Source organism: Thermobia domestica, chromosome 8 (assembly GCF_964235325.1).
Source record: "Thermobia domestica chromosome 8, izTheDome1.hap1.1, whole genome shotgun sequence".
Classification (NCBI taxonomy): Eukaryota; Metazoa; Arthropoda; class Insecta; order Zygentoma; family Lepismatidae; genus Thermobia; species Thermobia domestica.
Window position 1 is genome coordinate 6,708,595 of NC_137461.1, and position 18,411 is coordinate 6,727,005.

Below are 18,411 nucleotides of genomic sequence, written 5' to 3' on the forward strand. Positions count from 1 at the left end.
CCTTTTAGGTACGAATATTCATTTAGGCACGAACAAGATTTTATCCTCAAATACTTTCAGTCTACGTTCTTCCCTTAAAGTAAGCGACCATGTTTCTCAACCATACACAACAACAGGCATGGTTATCATTTTATATATTTTAAGAATCACACACCTCAACAGAATTCTGAACGACAAGAGATTTTGAACTGAATAATAACACGAATTGTCTGCTTTTAGTAGATATTTAATTTTTTCCTGAATATGGTTTTAGTCTGTTAGTATTGATCCTAGATATTTACTTCGGGTATTCTATACATTCTTTTTTTTTATTTCTCACAAAAAAATATTTTGAGACTATCGAGAGAAGACAGAGATTGAAACGACGATTTTCGACTCGGGACGTGACAGAGACCAGTGCAGCTATTTGTTAATTAACAAGAACAAGTAAAAGAGAAAAAGGCAAGAAATTCAGGTTTATCAAGTTTACACAGGATCGAAGCAGGGATTCTTTCATAAGACCTTTTACCACTGACCCTTGATGTGTTGATAACGGTATTTTCAAACTAAATTCGATGGTTTGAAGTTAGCATAGCGTGTATATAATAAGTTACAGGAATAAAATAATACAAGAATAAAAATTGCCGAAATATTGATTGGTTGTTTCTACAGGTCTTCTGCAGGGGCGTCATTTCAGACTTCACTTGAAGGGGGCAAGAGCACCGCCGACAAACAAAGACTTTTATGTTTTGTACTAGTATATTAATAGACAATCGATTAAAGTATATGTATTCATCAAACTATTGGGGGGGGCAATTTCCCCCTCCTGCCCTCCTGGTCTTTTGCTAGGCGAGACAGTGTTTTCCTTTTCATTAATTCCTTCATGAATATTAGTGTTTTCCATGAGACGAGAACTGTATCGTCTCGTCTCGAAAACGAAACGAGAAATGCTTTTTCTAATTCGAGAAATTCTCGTCTCAAAAAGACTAGACGAAAAATTTTTCGAGTCGCGTAGGCAACATTAATTCAGCCAAGTTTACATCTCAATCACTGTTTCAGTGTTACATAATTCATAATAAAGAATCCAAAAATAATATAAACCTGCAAAAGGAATGTTCCTAATCTAGTTGACATAATCTTCTCGAAAAAATAGTCAAGAATGACCATCCATACAGAAGCTTAAAGAAGTGAAAATAATTGTCAGACGATAGAAGTCCCGGCGATGATGTGTGTTAAGATTAAGTAAAAGTGAGATCGAAATGAGTTCAACCTGAGGTTGAGTGAACGTGAAGTCGGATTAATGTCAGCTAAGTTAGAGTGAGCGTGATATCCAAAAGATGCTATGAGTGTGAAGTTGAGTGACGGTGATGTCGAGAAGAGGTGAGCGTGAAGTTGACTGAGCGGAATGTCAAAATGATGTTGCAAGTGTGAGATCGAGTGGGTGTGATGCTGATTTGGCAATGTGAGCGTGAGGTCGAGTGAGCGCGAGTTCCAAATCATGATGTGAGCGTGAGATCGAGTGAGCGCGAGTTCCAAATCATAATGTGAGCTTGAGATCAAGTGAGCGCTAGTTTCAAATCGTGATGTGAGCGTGAGATTGAGTGAGCGCGAGTTCCAAATCATGATGTGAGCGTGAGATCGAGTGAGCGCGAGTTCCAAATCGTGATGTGAGCGTGAGATTGAATGAGTGCGAGTTCCAAATCATGATGTGAGCGTGAGATCGAGTGAGCGCGAGTTCCAAATCATGATGCGAGCGTGAGATCGAGTGAGCGCGAGTTCCAAATCATGATGTGAGTGTGAGGACGAGTGAGCGTTATGTGAGGTTGACGATGAGATTGAGGTTGAGTAAGCGTGATGTGGAAAGGATGTGAGTGTCAGGTCGAGTAAGCGTGAGCTCGAAAACATATAAGCGTGAGTTTCAGTGAGGTTAGTCCAAAGTAGGTATCTTTGTTCAGGATATTCATGGTACGTCACCTTGAGACGCAGAATCGTTGGCATAAAACCGCTTCTCACTATCTGTTACTGTTTTTTGTTTTTTGACGATAAACGTTAAAACTAGAAATGGCTAATTGGAATCATTTCCAACTTGAAAAGAGGTTTAACGGAAGAGATGAACCATATTCTTGAGACGGTGAATTGATTGCAAAAAAAAAAAAAAAAAAAAAAACTCGATATCTCTTATCGTTTTTCTGATACCTGTCGACAGACGGAGCTGTTCTTTAAGAATTCTGATACTTAGGCACAACACAGTTTGTAAGTTTAAAAACTAGTAATTGCCCTACACAGGGTTAAGTTGTGATTTACATCCTTATGGGGGCCGCGGTGTCTCAGTGGCAGAGCGTTCACCTCTGGTGTGTGGGGTCCCGGGTTCGATCCCAGCCCCCGCCAACTGAACCTTGTAGTGGACAAACACCGTGTGCGTGGGTTTTCTCAGGGTTCTTCCGTTTCGTCCCACTTTCTTCATTCCACCATTTCATTCATCACTTGTCATCACCGTCTCCTTTAGCCTAACCGGTATAATCATGGGACGTAAAACTTAAAGATTTCATTTTTTTACATCCTTACGCAATACCGAGGTTATGGACGTGACCTTATCACGATCAGGGGGTGGCTCCTCGTAGTGCAGTCACATACGCTCTCTTCTTTAGTGCAAGTGGTCGAGAGTTCGATTCCCGGAGGGGACACTCGGTCGAAAATGTGTAAGTTTTTTTTTTCAGGCCGTCCACCCTGAGTAAGATTTTCCCTGGCTTTTCCTCATTCACACCAGAAAAATACCGGGATGGCACCTAATATACAGGTCCTATGCTACTTCCTTCTTCCCCTCTTTTCCCGCATACTGTGTTCGCCAAAAGACGTCATCCCCCATATATAACGGGTTTAAGGCCACTGATGTTGATTATGCCTAGGTATATGTGTAAATAAATACAAAAAATGAAATGAAATCTTTAAGTTTAACGTCCCACGGTTACGCCGGCTAGGCCAAAGGAGACGGTGATAATGAGAAATGAGTGAAAATGGTGGAATGAAGAAAGTGAGAGGAAACGGGAGAACCCCGAGAAAACCCACGAACATGGTGTTTGTCCACCACAAAGTCCACACGGCACGAGTTGGGATCGAACCAGGGACCCCAAGTACCGGAGATGAACGCTCTACCACTGAGCCACCGCGCCCCCCTGTAAATAAATACAACCAAGGAATCAATTGACTGATGCGCAGACTACAATGCAATAACAACTTTCACTCCGTAGGCCGTTCCTCACCAAAAGAAAGCAGGATTACAAGATCAATCCACTGACCTCAGTCAACACAAAGAGCAGAGAGGTTTTTTGTACTTAAAGAAGAGGATATCGCAGGGGAAAAAGGTGGTTTCCATTCTTTTAGATTTATTTAGACGAGAAAGAAAATTAGGATCTAAAATCAGGTGGTGCCCCGTAAAAAAATGGATAATTTGTTAATCCTATCTTTGTTAGAAATTATCTAATGGAATTTACAGCTCAAATTAGGTACTTTTACCCAATGTTGTTCCGATATTTAGTTCTTTAGTTACGGCAGGCACGCACTCAGAATTTTTTTTGGGGGGTAGACCAAGCTTTGAGAGTGTCCAATATTACAAGCCACTACGTCTGTGTAGTATTGAACGGTAATTATTTTGCATCCGAAAAGACAATATGTAATTGATTGTAAAATACTCACACCTATATTTTCAGAAAAAAATGATAGATCTAAGTTTTTTTTATAAGAGAAATGAAATGAAATGAAATTTTTCAGTTTTTATATCCCACGGTTACGCCAGTTAGGCTAAAGGAGACGGTGATGATGAGAAATGAATGAAATGGTGGAATGGAGAAAGTGGGAGGAAACGGGAGAATTCCGAGTAAACACACGGTGTTTGTCAGCCACAAAGCTCACTTGGCTGGAGCTGGGGATCGAACCAAGGACCCCATGCACCAGAGATGAACGCTCTACCACTGAGCCACCGCGTTCCCTCTATAAGAGAAAGAATTTCGATGAAGTGTAAGATTAAATTTTCATGCTACATCAATCATTTCCCTGCTAAACATGTATAGTTTTATTGATAAATTATACAAATGTATGTTGAGAAGGAAGTTTCGGGGGGTCCGGGCCCGTGGATCACCCGTGGCTGCGCCTCTGAGTTACGGTCCTCCATTATTTCGATACACTATAGCTCTAAACTAGCACATTTGTGTAGCCATGGTGGTTTATAATTTTCTCTCATATTCTTCCATGGGGGATCGTTTTCCAAACTTTGTCGGTTTTGTTTCTGAATACCCTGTATATATTTAATATTTCCGACTATTTTTAACCCTCCTTTGACAGACTTTAGAACACGACACTCTTCCCCATTTAAGTGTCTCTTCTCACCAACAGAATACCTCCTAATCTCTAGATAGTTATTTAAGGATCAGTGGACACCTGCAGATTCGTGAGTGTTTGAATGTCTGCTGCTCTCTCTTAAGTATTCCTAGGCAGTAACAAAAGAATAATTGAAAATTTGCATATTGATTTCTTTATCTAGGTATGCATAACATAATTGAATTTCTCCGGAATACCTAACGGGGATTTTTATTTATTATTTTTTAATTTAACGTCTGTGTTTCTTCCATGTAAGCTAATGGAAACTAGATCCTCAGCGGAAATTGGAACCATGGAACGAAAGCTCACGAGATCTGTCTATTTCGAGCTCATAGCGAAAAGTGTCGTCACGTATGTTTTTTTTTTTTTTTTTTTTAATCCTTGTATTTGTAAATTCGAAAAGTAAACTACCAAGTTCCACCTTATTCTATTTTATAGCATAGATGCCCTCAGTCTTTCACAGGAACAAATAATTATCCAAAGCGTAAGACATGCAAAGATACAGATTTAGCTCGTCGTATTGTATGGATGAGAAAGTTAGTCGCCGAAGAGCAGACAAGGACAGAGAGACAAACAACTTCATTTTGTAAACTTACGAATGTAATCGTTAAAAAAAAAAAAAAAATGTTCGATGTTATTCCTGCCAACTCCATGCCTGCTGACATGTCCCTTTTTGCCTAAATTTAGGTTCAAGTGTAACCGGAACTCTTACCAATCTGCTTGGCTATGCAGAAAATAATGAATCTGAAAATTCCACATTAAAGATATACCACATTAACTTGACACCTAGTCTTCTGTTACAAGCGCTGCTATTGGCTGAAGGACTTCCACTCTTACAGCTGCAAGGCTCTATCGCTTAGCAACAGCTGAACCCTTATTGGTTCAACGCATGGGTGTATCGAGGGTGTGAGTTTAGTTCTTATTTTTGCCACGGATCAAGACATTTTGGCAGCACTATAGTATCTGTCATCTTGGTCATGTTACCCCCTTCCCAATGACGATTGGAGCTGAAGTTGGACTTGAATGGCGTCTGGAGTACAACTATTGATTTCAGTGACCCCGGAAACTATGGATTTGACACTAATATCAGCCCTCTCCTTTTAAGCATACAATTGACTCCCACCAATACTGTTGAAGCTGAAAATCGAAAAGAAAATCGGATAAAGAAATGAGTTAAATAAATTAATAAATATGTTGTCCTGTCATAATATGAGAGAAAAAGGAAATAACGAAGAGTAACGCCTTCTACGTTATTGCTGTTAACATGAGCAAAATAAGTAATAACGCCTTCCTCATTGTCTCTGCTAATTTCCGGACCACCTGACATGTCTCTCCGTGCCAAAATTTGGGGTAAAATGTCATTAGGACTGTCACCAAGCAGCTTAGCGAACCCAAAAATTAAGGATTCGACACTAATGTGATCATATTGGACATGTTACTTTTCATCCCCCATGACAATGGCGGCTAAACTTGAACTTGAACGCCTTTGGTAGTATCATTATTAATATCGTGGAATAAGAGCACAATGGATTTGACACCATCCGTAGGAAACTACCTCATTTCTATATGGTTAGCATACGTGCATTTAGTATGGAATACCCGGGTTTGATTTTCGGCAGCAACTTGTGTACCTCGGATCCACCGTTAAGCTGTAAGCCTACGTCTTATATATATATCCTTTTATGCATACTCTTTGACCCCTTGCAATTGCCCCAAGCTGAAAATTGAAAAGAAATGACCTGTACAGCGAGTGTAGACTTGGTGAATATCAATGTGTAACAAATTTGGTGACCCTAGGTGACCAATTTGGTGACAGTGTTTCTTTCAGAAACAGTGTTCCTGGGGGGAAGGAACACTTACTATTCCGGGGGGCACTGATGGTACTATTCTACTTATTATTATATTAAAGACGTATTATTTTGGTCTCCTCCATGGGGGCACTCTCAGAGCTCTGGGGGGAGACAGTGCTCCCCAAAAAGAAAGTCTGGAAGAAACACTTTAAGTGACTTCTTATGTGAAAATTTGGTGACAGACACACATACATTATTTTATGTATAAGCATGGAAGAGTGCTTGTGTGTTACTATTCCTTCGTATTTGCTAGACCTGCCACTTTCTGATTATTTTATTTTTCCCAAGTTAAAACCACTATTCAAGGATTGCTTTTTTTTTTTTTTTGACAATGTTTCCATTAGGAAATGAAAATGAAATCTTTCAGTTTAACATCCCATGATTATGTTCTTTATGCTAAGAGAGACGACGATAAGGCAAATGAATGATGATGATGATGATGATGATGGAAGAATTAGTGGAATGAGAACATGGGAGGAAAAGGAGTACCCCGAGAAAACTCATGGACACAATGTTGTCCACCTCAAGCTTGTTTGGCCATGGATGGAACCAGGAACCCTCATGCACCATAAGTAAGAACTCTACCACTGGGCCACCGTGCCCCCCCTTCCCAAATCCAGCATTCAGCAAGTAGTGACAAGAATCTTGAACATTTTTAGCATGTAGGACTTCTAGAAGTCATTTCGTGGCTTACTTGATTGTGTAAATATATATGTGGGTACAGAAATCTCTTACTTTTAATAAGCCAGGAGAGTTGATTCCATTGGTTATTAATTTTCCTCTTGTATTCCCAGTCTCGTTTCCTAATTGCCACACTTTTTATAAACACCATTGCACCGTTGCTAGGTGGAGCAGTAGCTGGTAAGTAAATGTTTATACAACATAACATGATACAGTTCTAGCAGAAGCTAGTTCGTGTATGTAAAGATACATTTAATTTATGATTATTTTTTCTCGCAATAATCAGTTTTTAAAACCATCTGTGTGTTTTGATATATATATAAATAAACCAAGTCACAGTTGAAAATAGCAAGATAAGTTATTTTAATTTCACAAAAGCAGTTTTAAATTTGAAGCATATTTGCAAAACTTCATAGATACACACACAAGAAATGTTTCTGCTTTTTTCTCTCTTTTTTTTTATGCACAAACATCCTATAAAGATTTAGGTTCAAAGAAATTTGTAAACATTTGGTATAATCTCTTTGTGAATGCCGTGAAAGAAATCTTAAGAGATGGTTTAGGTAGAAAGAGAAACATCTGTAACGAATTCTGGAAATAAGTATTCTAATCGATTCAAAGCAAAAAGGAAACACGGGATGTCCTGATTCAATTTCCATTCTCGAAGAAGAAAAACAATATTTTTGAAAAAAAAAATATACTGTTATCATATTTGTAGATATCTTGCTTTGGTAAAAAGTTACCCGGGAGATAAAATAAAACGTTTACCGTTCTTGAGAATTTTCTGTGAATCGTATCCTGTGTTTGCTGCAACCAACAATATCGTCTGTCAATTGTGGTTGCCTAAGTAACTGTTTTTCTTATCTTGAAAATATCACTTTTTGTCGCGGCTTTCGTAAGTATAAGAAATAGCAGGTTGTAGGTGGTAGTAATTCTAAGAGAAAATAAGAAAGAAAACGAAACCTTAACCAATTTTGAGTTTCTATTTAAATATTTTATTTTTTTATATTTCGACAGATTGAACTACAAATCAATTTTTGGATTAATAATGGAAGATGTGGCAAAATTAAAGGAATATATTTTAATCTTTCTTGCATTTCTTACATACTGAAAAAAAATCATAGTAGCTCTTGCATACGTAAAATTCTTAATTTTTTGTGACTGACCTCTTACACAGTGTTAAGTAGTAAAAAGAAATGAAATCTTTGAGTTTTACGTCCCACTCTTATGCCGGCTAGGCTAAGAGAGATGAATGAAATGGTGGAATGAAGAAAGTGGGAGGAAACGGGAGAACCCCGAGAAAACCGACGCATACGATGTTTGTCCACCACAAAGTTCACTTGGCGGGAGCAGGGTTTGAACCCGGGACCCCATGTACCAGAGGTAAACGCTCTACCACTGAGCCACCGCAGCCCCTAGTGTTAAATAGGGGCTAAGCTAGTGACATAAAATATTAAAACCTTCTTTTAAGATCTTTTACAACCACGGGATTTCATAAAAGAAATTCTAAACGTTTACTTAATTGCAACTGATAGTCGTGTCTTAATTAGGAGGGATGGATTTAACTTTAGCGTTGAGTCCAGAACCAAGGCTAAGTGAGACAAATTCACAGTTTATCGTGAAACCCAAACCACATGAACCACCGCCGGGAATCGAACCCGAGTTCCCCGTGTCGAAGACATGTACGCTAAGCATATAGCCACGACGTAGATCTTGTGTCCTAATTATCTTAAAATCACATTTTGTGCGTTATTATCTTCAGAATAAATCAGATATTTCGTGTAACATAATTGGCATGGCTTATGATCTGAAATCCAGTAAATTTTCCTCTTAAAAAAAGGATGTCTTTACCGAACAACCAAGTTTAGCTTTTTGCCTTTGGCGTGGGAGACCCGAGTTCGATTCCCGGCGGGAGCTCATGTGGTTCGGATTCCACGTTAATCAGTAGGTCCACGTCTAATATAGACTCGCTGCTGAAAGGGACGCTAAACTAAAATCAACTCAACTCAACAAGTTTAGCTTTCTGCACGAAAGGAACCTCATATACACTATAAGTGCTAGTATGTGTATATATACACCAAGTTTCATTTGACGAATATTAGTACGTATGAAGATGAAGTTTATCGAACCAATTAAAACTGCTTTTGTGACTAATATGAGTTGGACAGACAAAGGGTGTTGGATAGGTTGTGTGTTTTTTTTTTTTTTCCATATGGAAACAGTACAATATAGCCTTTTAAGTAAAATGGGTGGCAAGAAATACACAATGTAAATAAATGTAACATTAATCAACTGGACTAGGGTCATAACTTGTGGGGCAGAGGAAGTAACTGCCCCCAGAGAACCTTCCCACCGTTCGAGGGGAGCCCACTTTAAAACAAAATTTTCTTACTCTATATACGACACGAACATGAAATTATATATGAAGCATCAAACAGGTTCGCTACATTGCAATAAACAAAACATCACACAGAAGGTAAATAAAACAAAAATGAGTCGTGGGCTAATTTCAGGGAAAATGTCTTCTATTAGGGGCTCCAGAAATAATGTTTATTCGTATGGTTTTGAGAAATTTTCGAATAACTTTTACATGTATAAACTTTTTATTTTAAATTGTCAACAGTGTAAACTGTTAAGTTATAATATGTCAATAATTACACTTGATTATACATTAATTTATCATATTTATATATGCTTTATAAAAAGATTCATTTCACATGGCTTTCGAGAAAAAATAACAATTATGGAGAACTTTTACATTATTCATTTTTTTCAGTTTATGTTATACTAATTGAACAATAAATGTGATGGGAAAATTTTGAACGTAATATTTAAGTATTTACGTGATGTTATTTTAAAAGTTAAGAAAAAATTAAGCTTTTGAATGTAGCCATAAAACTTATGTAATTACATATTTTTTGTTCATTTTGTACTTCCAACATAAAAAATTTATTTAGAACATTAAAATTTTCAGCATCGCTTTTTAATACTTACAAAAGATAATGGAAAAGATTAAAGATTATTGAGATCCTTAACTTGCTCGTACGTATGTAATGTTAATACTTCAAATTAGATATAAATTTACTTTTTCTTAACGTAACATTATGATAATAATCGATTCAAAACATTACATATTGCTGTGTCTGTTAGAATTTACACTATGTCAATGCAAAACATTAAAGTAATATTATATTTCCAACGTAACTTTTAGGTACTTAGTTGATGATAAAAACTGAAGAAGATAAAATTTTCAATGTAATGTAATAATGAAAATTATATAATTAAATTATAAAAGATAGAAGTTAAAATGTAATATTAAATTTTTGAACCTAGTATTTTAGTATTTACATAACGCTCTAAAGTAATATAGTGTTTCCTACAAGTTTGTGTTTGTTGAGCAGTGAATAATTGCATCACAATTACAAATTAAAATAAGAAATTTATTGGAAACATTACATACATAAACCATATAATATTCTGTAACTATTGAAAAGTTACGTTACAAAATTGTATCTTGAATCTTCGCTGTATTTTTGGACTGTAAAAATGTATTCTGTAAAATATAATGAAGAGAAAAGATCAAAATATTAACTGAATGTCATTTCCTGTTGACCCTTTTGTATTCAAAAGCTTGCTATTTTTTTTCAAGTTTAATTTACTTTTAGTGCTATTTCATGTATGTATGTATGTATGTATGTATGTATGTGTGTGTGTGTGTGTGTGTGTGTGTATGTGTGTGTGTGTGTGTGTCCACGTTTTTTTGTATTCAGAATAATGTGTAATGCAATGTATTTCATCACGGTATTTTTCACGTTATCTTCACTTATAAGCGTGAAAGAAAGAAAACATCGCAACATGCGGGTTCCCGAGTACGAGAGACTGTGCTGCTGAAGATCCTTAACACTTCCGAATTCGCGCCAAAGGATTCTCTGTTCACTGCTATCAGGGTTTATCGTTTGCCTACTTTGGACCAATCATAAAATCAGAGCATATCTCAAAATTCGATTGATGGCATTGTCTAGGAATTTCACCCTGCATGGAATACTCTGTATACCAATTGAACATTAATGAAATATGCATTTTTGGATTGCATATGCGTAACTTCCTTTACGCTGATAAGAACCACCATCCACACTTTCTGCAATTCAAAATTGGACCTGTTGAAATTTGGCATTTTCGCGATTTTGGACAGCCATAGTTATGAAACTATGCACTTTTTTCCATAGGTCCATATGAACTTTTTCTCTTATTTTCATGTAAGGGATCACCTCTTAAAGTTTGTCGGTATAGTTCATTAACACCCTATATACATATTAATAATATGGCCATACAGCTCTCTTGTGAAAGTTCTGTATTCTTACTTATGGAAGAAGTTATGTCAATAAATAACAATCATCATTGAGGAATACTGACTTCTATTACAGGTCATGACTCTACATATTTCCAGCATGGATTGATGCTAGGATCACGCAATTTTACAGCAACTTTTCTACTCAACAACCTTTATGAGGGATATATATGGGGGATTCCAGAGACTAGTGGTTACATCATTGGACCACTGTCCCGGTTTCTATTCCCGGGCGATGCACCCCCATTTTTGGCGTCTACCCAGTGTCGGAAGCAAAATGGGTAGTCACATGAATAAAAGACGTGACGGATAGTATGTCTAGAAACCTCCTAATACTACTGTTACAGACAGGGCGACCCAACGCTCTGACTACGTAACTTAGCTCAGCCAGTCACTAGCAGGTGGCGTTGTAACGACTCAGGCACACAAAGGGTTGTCACACCAGTGGTTATATATCGTATATAGACCCTTACTGCGTCATTAGTATTTGGCCTAGGGTCATGGTTCAAAGGTCAATTTCTTCAGTATAACGAGCCCTTTCGAATGGTACAACTCACATGTCCATATCGCACACCTGAACGGGGAAAACCAGAATTTTTTTCTATCGGAACATTGCGCCCTTCGGACCCGACCCTGGTTTCATGTAGGGATCTCCAAAAACTTTGAGAAATACCCAAAGGTACACAGAATATATATACAGGGTGTTTCTGATAAAACGTCCAGTGCTTATAAATCCGAAACGGCTGAGAATAAAAAGATGAAACAAAAAGTGAGATAGGAAACTGTCATAGGGCACATCACATGGTGTTGTTGTGATGACCCCCAGGGCCCTCCTTCAAGGGGGCCCAGGGGCCAACTTCAAATTTTCAAATAAGAACATGTGTTGAATCATACCTCATTCAATAGTACTTGAAAAACGAAACAACTTTTGTAGGAAACAATTTTCGATTTGGGCCACCGTTGTCAAAATGGCCGCAAAAAGTGGGTCCTGTATCAGATAAAACGTCCAGTGCTTATAGACCTAAATCAGAAACGGCTGAGAATAGAAAGATGAAACAAAAACTGAGATAGAAACGATGATAAAGCATATCAAGTGGTGTTGTTGTGGTGACCTCAGGAAACTCCTTGAAGGGGGCCCAGGTGCCAACTTCAAACTGATACAGGACTTTTTGCGGCCATTTTGAAAACGGTGCCCCAAATCGAAAATTGTTTCATACAAAAGTTGCTTCGTATTTCAAGGACTATTGAATGAGGTATGATTCAATACATGTTCCCATTTGAAAATTTGAAGTTGGCCCCTGGGTCCCCTTGAAGGAGGGCCCTGTGGGTCACCACGACAACACCATGTGATGCGCCCTATGACATTTTCCTATCTCAGTTTTTGTTTCATCTTTTTATTTTCAGCCATTTCGGATTTATAAGCACTGGACGTTTTATCTGAAACACCCTGTATATATATATATATATATGCCGTTTTTCTATCAACACGGATACACAAAATAATGTTGGATTTAATGATAAACATATTTTTTAAATTTTCTCTATTATTTCAAGTTGTTCATCATGAACTTTTCACATATTTTAAATAATGAACAGTGTTATGCTTTTACAAAGTGAAAAATTCTTGTTGTTTGTTGGAATTTATCGTCGCTTTTTAGCAAAGGGTCTATTTAGGACGTGGACCTCCAGTTTAAGGTGGAATCCGAAGAGTGCTGTAATACATTCAATGCTCATAAATCGGGAACCTCATTCGGAATCACATGTACCAAACGTCCACACAATAGCCACTAGAAAGGCAGCAATTGCGAGATATTATGTGTGTAATTTTGAAATTAAACAAAAGAAGTTACAAAAATCTTGACTGATTTCAAAAGTCATTTATTAACACTTCTTATCAATGATTAAATGTGGTATAAATGTATTTCTTCGTTTTTAAAACAATGGTGGGCCTGAGATCTTGTTAAATCTATGTTATATCTGTCGTAGGACGTTGATTCACCTGTTGCTTTTTGTATCCGCTACTTGTTCACTGAGGTAGCCACATACTGACGAATCAGAGCTAAAATTCTGTATACCAACCGGAAATCGAATCGTGGAGTCGTGGTATCAAAGTCAGAAATTTGGAGAATTTTGATGTCCCATAATTGTGCTCCGACGCTAAAAAAAAAAAAAAGAAAGAAAAAAATCCAGTAATGATGAGATGGATGATAGCGTTGGAATGAAGAAAGCGGAAGAAAACCCACGCACATGGTGTTTGTCCACCACAAAGCTCACTTGCGAGAGCTGAGATCGATTTTCGGTTTGCTTTAAGTTATACCGTTCATTTCAACAGCGAGGCTATATGATTTGTTTACTTACAGCTTAAAGTGGGGTCCAAACCACATGAGCTCCCGCCGGAATCGAACCCGAATCTCTTACGCCAAAGGCACAAGTCACAAAGTCGCTTAGTCACAAAGGAGCTCTAGAACTAAGACCGAACCAGATCGAATTCTAAATATTTAGCTACATGGGAGTAAAAGTCCTTATCTTTATTAAAGCTCTAGTAGAGTAGTCGCTAAGGCGTCTATACACCAGCTATTCGTTTCGGATTCGATCCCTGCTTGGAGCACAGATTATAATATTGTTGGTTGGATTTGAGTTCAAGCGTCCCTTTCAACAGCGAGGCTACATGAGATATAGACTTACAATATAACGTCAGTCATAATAAATTCAGTACTCTGCTCCCGCGGTAGCAAAGAAAAAAAACAGATATTGCAACTTTACCGCACTTTTTACTCAAAGGCAATTCATTCTACGAACAAACAATTCTAAGGAACTGTTTTGTGTAGAATTTTATGAACAACATTTTTTTCAGTCATAACTATTTTTCTCGAAAAATTGCTAATTTTCTACATGATTGAAAAATTAGTATTCCCTCTTTCACACTACGTATCCTCCTTCCCCTCCCCGCAAAAAAAAAAAAAAAAACACTTCTCAAATAAGCGGTACTATCAAAATAAAGGTGTCCATAAAACTCCAGCTTAGTCGGTTTTTTTTTTTTTTTTAACTTTGGCTTCTTTGATGTGATTTTCCTGGACCATACGGCAGGTGTCTTTTCCATGATACGAAATCCTTTTTAAATGGTACATTCTCCCTCTTTTTATCAGTCATTTGATTTATTATTAAAAATGCAAGGACTGTATATGTTACACAATTTATAGAATTTTTTGGTGCGAGCGGTCTCAGGTTCTATTCATGGTGGGGACAATAGATTGAAAAACTGTAAAAGCTTCTTCATCCCAGCTATCCTGAGCGAGGTTTTCCTGTGAGTTTTCTTCATTCACACCAGTCAAATGCCGAGATGGTACCTAACATGTAGCTCCCAGGCCACTTAATTCCTTCCCTTTCTTCGAATAGTGCGATCGCCGAGGGACATCTTTCCTTATATGTGTGACGTTCTAACATGGCCATAGATACAGAAGCTCAGAAATCTAAATCGTAAATCTAAAAATCTAATCTACAGAATTGTTCGATTTGATTAAACTTTGCATAGAGATTTTTTTTTTTTCATGTTAAATATTTTTACAGACCTTTGATTCCCGAGCTGATTCCCTTTGAGACAAATTTCTGGTTTGGATTTCATCAAATTCTCGCACAATAATAATAATAATAATAATAATAATAATAATAATAATAATAATAATAATAATAATAATAATAATAATAATAATAATAATAATAATAATAATAATAATAATAATAATAATAATTGTTAATGTATTTTTTAAAAATATAAGCGCGTCGTCGATATATGCACCCGCCAAAAAAAAAAACTGTCTATTTTGAGAATCCGTTCAATATGTGGATATAATCACACACACATAAACACCTGTACGAACCCAGACAGAAAGTTAGGTAGTATAACCTTTATCCATTCTGAAAAGTCAGGCTTGGGTTTATACATGCAATGTTATAAAGTGAAAAATTACTACTTTACATTGCCAATTCGACCATTCTTACGGTATTTTGATACAGTACAATTAAACAATGATAGTAATTTGTGATTGATAATGGTGTTACATGAAGCTCCTTTGTGGCTGAGCGGTTAGCGTACCCGCCTTTGGCGTGGGAGATCCGGGTTCGACTCCCCAGTGTAAGTTCATGTGATTCGGAATCTACCTTAATCAGTAGGTCCCGTCTCATATAGCCTCGTTGCTGAAAGGGACGTTAAACTCAAAAGCAACTCAACTAAATGGTTTTACAATAAGTTTTACCACTCGTCACCATTCTCGAATACGAGCGGTCTCGGGTTCGATTCCCAGTGGGGACACTCGGTCGAAAAAATGTAAAAGATTTTTCAGGCTAGCTGTCCTGAGGTGTGATTTTTCTTATTCACACCAGGCAAATGTCCGGATGATACCTATCATATAGATCCCAGGCTGCTTCCTTCCTTCCCCAATCCTTTCTTCCTTCTCTTTTCCCGGATAGAGTGCTCACCGAGGGACATCATACCTCATATGTGATGGACTAACATAGGCTTAAATGCCGACAGCCAAGAAATCTAATTTCTAATCCTAATCAACAATATTTTTTAATTGTTCTTATTCCTCTTCTTCATTTAGACAAAGAAAAAAATCAAACAATGACAGTAATTTGTGGTTAACAATGTAGTTACGTAGGTTTCCTTTTCCCAAAAGAACAATCAAATAAACAGCGAATAGGCTATTACAAGCTTCTAACCCAATAAGTGTATGCCCAAAGTTAAAAAAAAAAAAAAAAAAAAGATTGCGCTTACATTCGAGTAAATGCAGTATTTAAAATAAGAATTATAGGAGAATATAAGTTGCTAAATGTTAAATAAGTTCAGTTTTGTACTTAGAATCAAGAATGATTTTGTTTCGCAACCAAGGTACTAGGAATGAATGTAAATTATAAATTAATCTGCCAAGATAAAATTGTATCACATTTAACCAAAGAAAGTACATATAAAGTTTAAGATATCATCACGCGAGAGAATCAATTCGTTTTCGCACTTACCTTTGAAGTGAGTATGAGAAAACGGTCACAGATAAAAGTTCAAATCGTTATCAAAGACCGAGCGAGGCTTGAATCTCTGCGCCGACCGCCGAAGAGCTCTCTCCAAGGCAGGCGATGCGAGCGTTTCGGAAGAGCTGCGTTGCGGGATAGAAAGACGCAAGCTCTGTAGCACGCAATTCAACAGGTACTTCACGCGCCCTTTTTCTTCCCCCTCTCCACAACTCCCTAACATTTTTATATATGTATACCAGTTGTACAACAAGTGGATCATAGCCTGTTGACCAATGAGAGCCTTTCTTTACTTGTGACGTCATAGTAGTGACGATGTTGTCGAAATTGTTGATGTGGGCGATTTCCCAAATGGATTGCTCCCCCTTTTTTTCTAAAAAAGAAAAATGTGTATTAGTATGTGTTACTGAGTGTCAACACATTTCGCGGTAGTGCGAGGGTGGTGTATACTTTTTCCGATGGAATAGAAAATTTCTAGCTTTACCCGTGGGCTTTGAAATACACCCACCACTTCTCCCTTTTTTCGGGGGGGGGGGGGAGGAATTTTCGAAGGTTAACGAAAGTTCTTGTTAATTCTGGATTTTTTTCCCTGATTAAACCTTGTAAACAAAACTGCGGGATGCATTTTGTGTAAAATGTTTCCTTAACTAACTTAATTTTGTTTAAGAATTAATTTTCCTCTTGTTCACCATAAAATTAAATTTTCCACTTTAATCAAACACTTGGACAAAAATCGAATTAAGGTTGTACAAGATTTAAAGATATAGGGAGAAACATCCAGCTTCTTTTTTTTTCTGTAAGCTGCAGTTCAGTAACTTTTATTCAAAGAATTTCTCGAGCTTTCTTGTAGATAAAAGGTTAGCATACACGTTTTTGGGTGCAATTTTCGGTAGAAGCTCATGTGTTTAGTATAAATTCAAGAATTATAGTTCACGAATCAAGTATAAATTCAAGAATTTTAGCTCACGAATCAAGTATAAATTCAAGAATTATAGTTCACTAATCAAGTATAAATTCAAGAATTATAGTTCACGAGTCAAGTATAAGTTCAAGAACTATAGTACACGAATCAAGTATAAGTTCAAGAACTATAGTACACGAATCAAGTATAAATTCAAGAATTATAGTTCACGAATCAAGTATAAATTCAAGAGTTATAGTACACGAATCAAGTATAAATTCAAGAATTATAGTTCACGAATCAAATATAAATTCAAAAATTATAGTTCACGAATCAAGTATAAATTCAAAAATTATAGTTCACGAATCAAGTATAAATTCTAGAATTATAGTTCACGAATCAAGTATAAATTCAAGAATTATAGTACACGAATCAAGTATAAATTCAAGAATTATAGTACACGAATCAAGTATAAATTCAGGAATTATAGTACACGAATCAAGTATAAATTCAAGAATTATAGTTCACGAATCAAGTATAAATTCAAGAATTATAGTTCACTAATCGAACTAGCATTAGTATACTTAATACTCAACTAAAAGTCCACCATACGAGGTGAACAGTACGTGTTAATGCAATAGCAATAACATTGATTGTACAATTATTAATACAGGGTGGTTCAAAATTTTAGAAACGCCTAAGTAAAGTTGAAATGATGAAAAAAATATGAAATGAAAGCTGTGGATGTGATAGAAGAGAAGAGTTAAGCGTGATAGGACACGTAAAGATCTTAAAAACACCAATTTTAAAAGTTGCCATGCAGAAAAGCAGAAAAAAGTATGTGACGTACGTAAAAGCGTAGGTTACCTACGTAAATCTGTAGTTTTTTTGACTTAAAGTACAACTATAGATAACATTCTGGAGCAAACATTATAATTAATATAGATGGAAAATAAGTATAGATGGAACACTTATACGGAAAGTATTATGCGTTTTCAATAATTGTTCCATCTACAAGTGTTCCATCTATACTTATTTTCCGCATGAAACAAAGAAATGCATATAGACGGTCAGGTTCTCACATGAAGATGCACGTATATATCATATAGCTGACGTGTGTAATATACTGAAGACTGTTAGATGTCCAATATCCTGCAGCAGCATGTAACATCTAAGCGGGGGGAAAAGGGGAGTACGTATGTAGCATATGGGTAACATATGATCCGTGTAGACTTCATAGTAAACTTGTGAAT

General features: G+C 36.7%; 1 protein-coding gene across 1 annotated transcript in view; it reads right to left on the reverse strand.

Annotated features, from left to right (window-relative positions):
- Positions 1–16,447, reverse strand: part of LOC145692667 (uncharacterized) — a 93,437-nt gene extending 76,990 nt beyond the window's left edge. The window contains exon 1 of the mRNA XM_081768040.1: positions 16,249–16,447. The gene's annotated coding sequence lies outside the window, so the exon portion shown is untranslated. The remainder of the gene's footprint in view (positions 1–16,248) is intronic.
- Positions 16,448–18,411: the final 1,964 nt, after the last annotated feature.